Genomic DNA, 9,605 nt, shown 5'->3' with positions numbered 1-9,605 from the left:
GATCTCAGTAGTAATTTCAATGTGACGAATAACGGCGATAGATCATAAAGTACGTACTTGAAGAGCCTTCCAGGATCTTGGGTGCATAGGTGTTCTAAAGTCTACAATATGCATGCTTCCTAGTTCAGAATTCTAGATTTTTGATTGGGTACGATTTGAGCGTGAAACTAATGGAGAATCTGAACTCTGAAGAAGTACATTTAGGTGTACTGTGAATATACGAAAAGTTTTTAGCTGGGTTGGAAATGAAATTAACTGTCTGGGGAAGAAGTGGGGTACATAGGTTGGTTAAGGGTTGAGTCAATGCAATTATGTACATGTGGACTGTCTCTCTGGTAGTACCAAGTCAAACAAATGTACAGTTTTTCCATATCATAGCCATGCAAAGATTGGCAAGCCGCAATCAAATGTGGATGTGTGTTTGGACTTTGTTAATTTGAGAGACACTCTTTGAGTGAGAAACCATTTCATAGTCGTCGAAGTCTCAACTATATGCATTTAATATCATTTCTTCATTTTAACACTATATATAGACTTCTTTCTAGCATTCATTAAGCAAACACTTTAGTTCATATTCCTTGTTTAGTATTATGTTTCAAGTTTTGAGAAAGATGGGAAGGTTTGCGAACAATGTTAGAGTTTTTAGTGTGGTGGCTGTAATGTTGTTGTTGTTTGTAGGAATTTCGGAAGGAAGGCGTCTTGAAAAGGATTATCTTGGCTTTGGAGGCGGTCAAGGAGGTGGTTCTGGCGGTGGCTTTGGAGGCGGTCCAGGAGGTGGCTTTGGAGGCGGTCAAGGAGGCGGTTCTGGCGGTGGCTTTGGAGGCGGTCCAGGAGGTGGCTTTGGAGGCGGTAGTGGAGGTGGTTCCGGGCGGTGGCTTTGGAGGCGGTCCAGAGGTGGCTTTGGAGGCGTGAGTGGAGGTGGTTCAGGTGGCTTTGGAGGCGGTCCAGGAGGTGGCTTTGGAGGCGGTAGTGGAGGTGGTTCCGGAGGTGGCTTTGGAGGCGGTCCAGGAGGTGGCTTTGGAGGCGGTAGTGGAGGTGGTTCTGGCGGTGGCTTTGGAGGCGGTCCAGGAGGTGGCTTTGGAGGCGGTAGTGGAGGTGGTTCCGGCGGTGGCTTTGGAGGCGGTCCAGGAGGTGGCTTTGGAGGTGGTTCTGGCGGTGGATCCGGTGGAGGGTTCGGTGGTCAACATTAAGAAGCCTATATGTTTTCTCCAAAAATAAGTGTTGTCACAAGAATGCAAGTGCGTGGAGCTATAGGTACATAAGTATGTATCTTTGAGTTTAGTATGTAATCCTCAGAGTGTAATTCTCTTTACAAGTGTAATTTTGTATGTTATACTCCTACTAAAAGGAAGGGCATAATCCTAAAGACTCTAATCCTAAATTTATTTTTTTTTTTTCGATAAATCCTAAATTCCTAATCTCTGAAGTCACCGAATCATGTTATAATCCTTACTTTCCTACTTCAACACAAAAAATGATATACAGAACTGTCAAGACTCCAGCCAAGGCAAGCGCAAACAGTACGGTTGTACAGTTTGTGTGTAGTAAAAGGCTACCGAGAAACTTTTATTACTATAGTTCATATCCTTCGTTCATTTTTCAATCTCAAACTAATTCAATGGTGCAATGATTACATTCATAGTTCTTCTAATTAGCTTATCAAAGAACATGGTGAACTAAAAAAAAGTTGAACGAGACCAGAATACTCGAAAAGACAAACTACTAAACAGGATGAAGTCTAAAAAATAGGGGATTTAATTTACACTCCATTTAAGATAGGGAACATAATTAAAATGAATTCTAATATGGTCTTTAATTCAATGTTGCTATGCATGCAATATAGAGTTATGAGTTATGACTTACAAGACAGTCTAATATGATATGCATTCCACTTCTTACAATCAAAAACAGTGGAACATCTATATATACTAGCATGAATGCACGTGCTCTACACATGAATGTCTGTAGAAGACTATGTGAGCAAGACTATGTGAGCATACTGGCGGTTTAATTAAGTTAAGTATCTTTATACCGGTTAACCAACTGAATAACAATTTTTGAACCCAGTGCAAAAAACTCAAACACAAAGTCTTTTTTCTATAAACGGAAACAAACTAATATCAAAGCAGGGCCAAAAATATCGGTCGAAAAATCAAATTTTCTTCGATATTTATTATTTTTTCAGTCTACCGACTTCGAAACATTTGAAATATCGGCTCTGAAAATTAAATTAATTTTAAACCGATATATATCGGTTTTATCGATATAAAGATATATCGGTGATATATTCCGACATATTTGATATATATCGTTTGACTTGGTTGGACAATTTGACTTTTGACCGATTTTGTTAACTGTTGACCGATATATATCGGTGATATTTTGATATATCTCAATTTTTTTATTTTTTTAATATTATCACCAAAATGGACAAAAACGATATATCGATCTGATTTTTTAATTTTTCCGATATATATCGGTTTTGGGAGGATCCAAATATCTTCAAATCCCGAAACTTTCGACCTTGTATCAAAGTACTATGAGAATATGCAGACGTAACTTTCTCACTAACGGTATAAGGACATTAATTCGAGTCTACGTAGTCATTTGCGCATCACACCTTCAGGCAGCATAATTTTAGCCACAATCAGATAACAAATTTCATAATCCAATGCGGTTGGTCACCATCTCCAATTTCAAGATTCCCCAACTATTCTATATAAAAATCAATAGGAATATTTGAAATTTTCCCAAGTTAACAGTGAAACTGAAATTAAATACGTACATTCATGTTTTACATATTTTAAGTAGAAATCTATACAGCAAGATTATGGACAATAGATCTCAGCCTTGTACTCTTATAAATTTATTGACAAATTGGTCTATGCAATTACATTTGGTATCTCTTTAAAAGAAAAAGTACAAACCAAGTAGAAGTGTGGAATAATGTCCAAGAAGGCACGAACTACATTGAAGACTCACTACTTTATTGTGCATCGACACATCCAAAATCAGCTTATGACAATTGTCTTATCAGGGAAATAATACTTAATTAATAATTAAGAAAAAAAATACAAACTCAAATTGGAACTCACTGTGATAGAGATTCTCGTTAAAATATGATGGACACTCAATGTACAAATACAAACAGAAAGATGTATACAAATACAAAAGTTAAGTTCTCATTAGGCAATTAGTCAATGATAAATACAAAAAATCAAAATAGCCAATTAAAAGAGCATTAGTCTTTAATTTGAAGAGGTGAACAGTTTGAAGCAGTTTCCCTTCACAAATTCTCGCCCAGTGAGACCAGGTGTGTCTTGGAAGAATGAAAATTAACAATAATCAGAAGAGAGCACTAACATCACATGTGTGTCTTGGAAGAATGAAAGTTAGCAATAGCCAGAAGAGAGCACTAACATCACACTGGAAGCTGAAAAGTTCTCTAAAACAATTCAATTTTTTCTGATCAGCAAGAAATAAACTGAAAAATACGAACAAAGGTGATACGCTATTAAGGTACTTACAGAAAGGACAATTCCGATCAACCGAAACTTTACGAACTAACATACCCAACAAAATCAAATTGATCTTTTCATAAGCACAATAAAATTGAACTCTTTCATATTATAATAATGTTGATAGTGGTCTATAAGAAAGCAAAATATAGGTTCCTCTGCTTCATAAAATTCTCCGAAAAGTATAATCAGATTCTTGGATTCTTCCGTCTCTATAAATTTGTATGCATATAACTTTGTCATAAGTTTATTGGTATACAAACATGGTGCGATGTATCATAGATGGTGTGTATGCAAACATGGTGTGATGAAGAATCCAATAATGGTAAAGCATAAGCTTTAACACAAAAATAACCGAACATTAACCAATGAACATCAGGGTTCAAAAAACCATAAGCAAAGGAAGAGCACTATTGACGACTTCATCACATTGGTCACACCCTAAAGGAAGCATGACATTGACAAATTTCTGGCAATATATAATCAGTGTCTAATGTCTATTGACAAACATTATATATTATGCGATTCAAACAACATATACAAAAGAAAAAATAAATCAAGATACTATGAAAATACTTGCTCGATTAGGTGATTAGCAAGATCAAAGAAAAAAATGGAGCTAAGAATTTCAAATTGCCTGTTAAGGGTTCCTAGATCATTGTTTTCTGTATGGACTTCTTGTCATATACTTTTATTTTTGTCTCATACTCTCATAGACCAAACTCCACAGTTAACCTTAGGTCTAATTCTCCTTGCTACTATGGCTAAAACCATCAAGAATCTCGAAGACAATGATCAAAGGTTTAAGTATAAATTATTCACACAAAACCAAATAATGCCAGTTTTGATTTTTGAATAATTTTATAGTAATCGACTTCCAATCCTATCATTCAGGAGTTTGTCTTATAGATGTATTGTTGCTTTAGGCCAACTAAACCACTCTCACTCACATAAACAGGTGGAGGTGGAGGCGCTTAAGTTTTAAATGTACAACTCAAAAGTGGTCGAATGTACAAAGGATAGTACACAAATCCATGAACACAATATTTCTATATTAGGTTGTGAAGCTCGTAAATGAAGAATACAAAAATCACTGTGCTGTATTTTAAGCGTTACCTATTGGTAAGTTATTGAAAATCTCTATGTACAAATGAGATATCTTTTGCAAAGAGTGTGAAGCTCATCCTTATGTAATACGGTTAATACCTAATAAAATATCATATAACAATCAAAAACTCAAAAACATCGACATGGGATTCTTAAACCAACAAAATAGAAGACAACATTTGTGAAAAAGAAGCACAACTTACTTGTATCTTTAAATCACCACTCTTCCAAATGTACCCCATTACAGAATCCTCCAATGGTTTGTAGCAAGTTTTAGTTTTGACTTGATACGGACTACAATGGCCCATGTTGTACCCTTCTTGAGACTAATTAATTCCCAACATTTACTACCCTATTGAATCGCTTAACAAAGATATTCAGATTAACATACATAATTACCAATTAACAAAAGGCATGTCATTCATAATCAAGTTTCTTAAAGTGCTAAAAATTTGAAGAACCAATATCCTATATAATGATCTAAATGAGGAAAGTTTTACCTTGGTGGCAAAACCATTTGAACCTTACTTGCGAGCAAAAAAAAGAACCATTTGAAAAAATGGGTGAAGGTGGATGTCATCCTGACAATCGTATTTGTAGTGACCTAGAAAATATTTGAAGATCAGTGACCAAGCAGCCATTCATCCTTTTAATGTTCACCACATAACACGTAAAAAAAACAAAATGAACCCAATGCAAGAATTGAACAGATAGGAAATCAACTGATATATGATAATGCCACATGCATGATGACCCCAAAAACCATTTTGCGAGTATTGTTTAACGTTGAAAAAATGAATCTAGCATTGTTCCAAGAAGAAAAAACACGGAAATCATATTCCCTCATTAGCTCAAGAAGGATACCGACAAAGCAAGAATGGAGGAAGGCAATTACCGTTCTTCCAAACCATAGAGTGCAACCTATGGATTTCCTTGGCCTTCTCCTTAGTCTTTGAAACAACTCCAAACAGCAACATCTCATGAAGAATACTTTCGGACTGTCAGAAAACTTGGAAACTGAAAAGAGTATTCTGATAACCCTTTCACTTGCAACTTGTGAAACTCGAAGAATCTTTGCTGACACAATAGCAGTGGCAGTACCGTAATTGAAAATCAACAAAATTAGTAAATAGATTAATAAAGAATCTCATATGATAAAGTTCATATTTGTATTCAAATTTCAAAAGAAAACACAATAAAATAGATAAATATCATCCTAATGAACAAATAAAAAACAAAGATACAACATGTAAAAAAACACCAAATAAGACTTCATGAGTCATCACACAAGATTTTTGCAATACCTTCTAATACGTTAGCATGTGAATCTAGAAAGACATACTTCCAATAGAATAGGCAAACATATTAACTTGAAACCTAATAACTCCTCAAGCAACGCTAAATACTACATTAAGTATTCAGTCTTCTAATAAAAATTGAAGCTACATGTATTCAAACATTTCATTCACATTTTCGTAAGAGAAATTGATTAACATTAGTAGTAGAACATATGCATAAGTTGTATGACATACATAATGTCATGCAGTTATCATGAATGTTTAACATGGATTACTATTAGCATGAGTTACAAGCATAAATAATGAAACTTTTTTAAGATACAAAATAATTCACATGGCCACACATGCATGTTAGGAAAAAGAATAACTCAGGCATCAGTAGCCATAGCTCTATCTAGTCTCTCTATAATATGACTTTGAGGGGATCTGTTATTGCTCCAAGTATACTTAGGGCCCTTAAACCCTAGGTCAATCAACCCAAAGTCATTTATCAGCTGGCGGCCATTAAACTCCACCATACTCTTATCAAAAATACTCCTACCCCCTATTTTTTTATTGAGAGATGTAATGGCATTGAAATCCCCAAACATATACCAAGGTCCAGGAATCAGGGAAGCTACATCCCTAAGCTCAGACCAAACTTTATGTCTATTACATGCTAAGGGTTCCCCATAAACAAAGAAAAAAACTAAGATTCAGTGCAATAATAATTATTCAGTTTACCTGTCACCTGGTTCCTAGTTGCCCCCAAGATTTCCAGGTCCACCCCTTCTTTCCAAAGAACAGCAAGTCCCCCACTCAGACCCATAGCTGGAACACAGAAACATCCCCTATACTTAACCATCCTACTTATCCCTTGCATCCTTTCAAAACCAACCTTTGTTTCAGACAGACATATAATATCAGGGTCAAACCTACCTATTAAGTCCTTTAGATTTTGAACTATGGAGGAACTGATTCCCCGGCAATTCCAAACTTGTATCATGGTTGACGAGGCAGCTGTTGTGGGACAGCTGCCGCAAACCCTGGAGGAGACACCAGACCCCCACTGCTTCCAGACTCATCACTACCACAGATATTACCCTTACCAACCCCACTTCCCTCATCATCTCCACTGAACTTACCTGAACATTCCCCCTTATGCTGTTTCATTCTTATCTATGTTGGATCTCTTTCTTATCACCTAGGAATCATCCACAGCTATTGGCTTTGGTTGTGGGAATTTTATCTGAGTAAAGCTGTCCTCAGAGTCGTACCCACCTCCTTCCAAGCTTCCTTGAGCAAGGTCCACAGACACGTTCCCAATAGACACTTCCTCTTGCACCCTACCATTCTGAACCCCCAAATTAAATTATTACCATCCTCTAGAGAGTTAAACTCTTCACCCCATTCTGTAAACGCATCTGAGGGAATTTGATCTTCTGGGATGGAGTGTCCCGAGATGTCAGATGGGATCATTGTCACCAAATACGGGTTTAAAACGCGTTTAAAAACCGAGATATTGCCAAAGGCGTCACGGTTCCAGTTTTTAAAACCGGTTTTTCAACAAAATGCGTTTTAAACGTTTTAAACCCGTTTTAAACGATTTAAACCCGTTTTAAACGTTTTAAACGTTTAAAACCCGAGATTTTGAAAATCTCCCGTTTAAAACTTTTTTTTTTTTTTTAAAAAAGAAAATGCTAGAAAAGAAAAGGGTTTTGGAGTTTACCTTTTTGAAGAGTGGGCGTTAGATTGACTTATTGAGACCGTTCTATTTTGCTTTAGACTATTAATAATTAATTAAAAAATTTAAAGTTATTAACTTATTTGTAGTACTTAATTATGCCATTATGGTTGGTAATTAGTAGTATCTTATTTTGAATAGTGTTTTGGCACTGAATCTAAAACTTCTAGTATTTGGATGAGTAATGATAATTTGATACTTTCATGTATTTGAATTTTCTTTCATTTGTATTATTATTATTTTTATTTTATGTGTCTATTTTTTTTCCCACTTTTATAGAAAATCAAACTCCTTATCTATTATATTATTTATCATCGGTTTTTACCGTTTCTTTTACGTATTATACGTTTTAAACCCGTTTTCCCGTTTTAAACCCGTTTTTTATGCTCCACGCTTTTTTACTTTTTTTCCGTTTTTTTCCCGAGACGTCCGTTTTAAAACCACCTAACTAAGTTTTTTTCAAGTATACCGTTTTAAACCCGTACCGTACTTGGTGACAATGGATGGGATGGTAGAATCCAGAGATCTATTAGAGATAGATGGTTCAGTTGATACCATTGAATCACTAGAAATACTAATAACTGGTGCTTCTTCAGGTATGAGCAAGTGTCCCAGTCCTCTGGCCCTCAGATCATCAGCCTCTCTTTTCGCTCTTTTTTATTGTTTTACTACCATTCTAATACAATATCTTTCCCATTCACCATCATCCATTTTTTCAAACTTTCTCCCATAACTTACAAGGAGTTTTCGTTTTTCTCCCACACCAACCCCTTGTATTGAGCCAGCTCTCCGTTTAACCGACCCTTTACCTTTTCCTCGAGACACCAACGTCTTAAAACCCCTTCCACGTGGAGGTAATCCAGAGAACCTGAAAGAGGGTTGTTCTATTCCAGCTGATGGGTTGGTTTGAGGAATCCCATCTCTTTTGGTATTCTCAAGAAAAGGTATGAGTGTCTTGTAACAAGGTGAGAGAAATTTCGGCGAGGCGTGATCATCTCTAGATCTGTTCCCTGTTCCCAAAGATCCTTCCATCAGAGCTAGAGCCCCTAGGCCTCCATCTGTACCTTCTAGAGATGCCGAATTTTCCTATTGGGCTTTATGAACCCCATCCACCATAGTCACCTTTTGTATATCCAGATCCATCTCTGAAGAACCTAAGCCCCAGATAACTAAGGCATGTTCCTTATGTGCTGGTCCATGGGCCAACCTCAGGAAAGCCCCTTGGGTTTCTTCAGTCTCAGTCTCGAGGCCTTGGGTCCTACTTACCATTTGTTGATTTCCACCAACAAAATTCTGGCCCTCCATGTCAGCATCCCCAATGGCTACTGATTCAGAATTCTTCAAAGCTGATCCATCCGTTCTGACTTCTGTCAAACCAAACCGTTTCTCTTCTACCTCCCTTGTCCTATTCTCCACCCCAACAGCCACTTTGGCTACCCTTGGCGGTGTTGAGAAGAGCCCCGCCCCTTGTCAGTGTCTTCTGCCCGGAGAACCTCTATTTCTGGCTGGGATCTGATCCAGTCTTGGTTTTAGAGGAGTTCCCGAGATAGTGACTGTTGCCAGGGAGGAGGAGGCCGCTCCATTGTAAAACACATTTGCCCTCAGCAGGAAAGAAAAGTTATTTTTTATATCCCTAGGGGAACCTCCCAGTTTCCTTAACTCCACATTGTGTTTCTCTCTTATGCTGCAAAAATACAGATCATGCCCAATACACCCACAGAAGTAACAAAAAATGTCCAGTTTTTCATACTTGAAAGTCACTGAAAGAACTTCCCCCAGCTCCGTGCATAGCTCTATACCTTTAAGTAACCTTTCTTTGATGTCCATACGAACTCTAACCCTAGCAACAGGTTTTTTGAACTCAGATGAGCAACAGATGTCAACCCCTTTTACTTTTCCTAGATTCATCCCAATGATCTTAGTATTCTCCTCATTTATCCGATCTCTTGGAAGCCCATA

General features: G+C 37.0%; 2 long non-coding RNA genes across 2 annotated transcripts; one reads left to right on the top strand and one right to left on the bottom strand.

The window, feature by feature from the left end:
- The first annotated feature begins 386 nt into the window (after window positions 1-386).
- LOC147479025 (uncharacterized) lies at window positions 387-1,404 on the top strand. Its single transcript, XR_015209212.1, has 2 exons — window positions 387-858; window positions 976-1,404. It is a non-coding gene; the product is annotated as an uncharacterized LOC147479025 (long non-coding RNA).
- A 1,668-nt stretch (window positions 1,405-3,072) lies between these two features.
- LOC147479024 (uncharacterized) lies at window positions 3,073-5,745 on the bottom strand. The gene is made up of 2 exons (XR_015208322.1): window positions 5,521-5,745; window positions 3,073-5,229 (listed from the first exon to the last, which is right to left on the bottom strand). It is a non-coding gene; the product is annotated as an uncharacterized LOC147479024 (long non-coding RNA).
- Window positions 5,746-9,605: the final 3,860 nt, after the last annotated feature.

The sequence above is a fragment of the Coptis chinensis genome, chromosome 9 (assembly GCF_015680905.1).
Source record: "Coptis chinensis isolate HL-2020 chromosome 9, ASM1568090v1, whole genome shotgun sequence".
In the NCBI taxonomy this organism is placed as follows: Eukaryota; Viridiplantae; Streptophyta; class Magnoliopsida; order Ranunculales; family Ranunculaceae; genus Coptis; species Coptis chinensis.
This window is presented reverse-complemented; position numbering and strand designations above follow the sequence as displayed.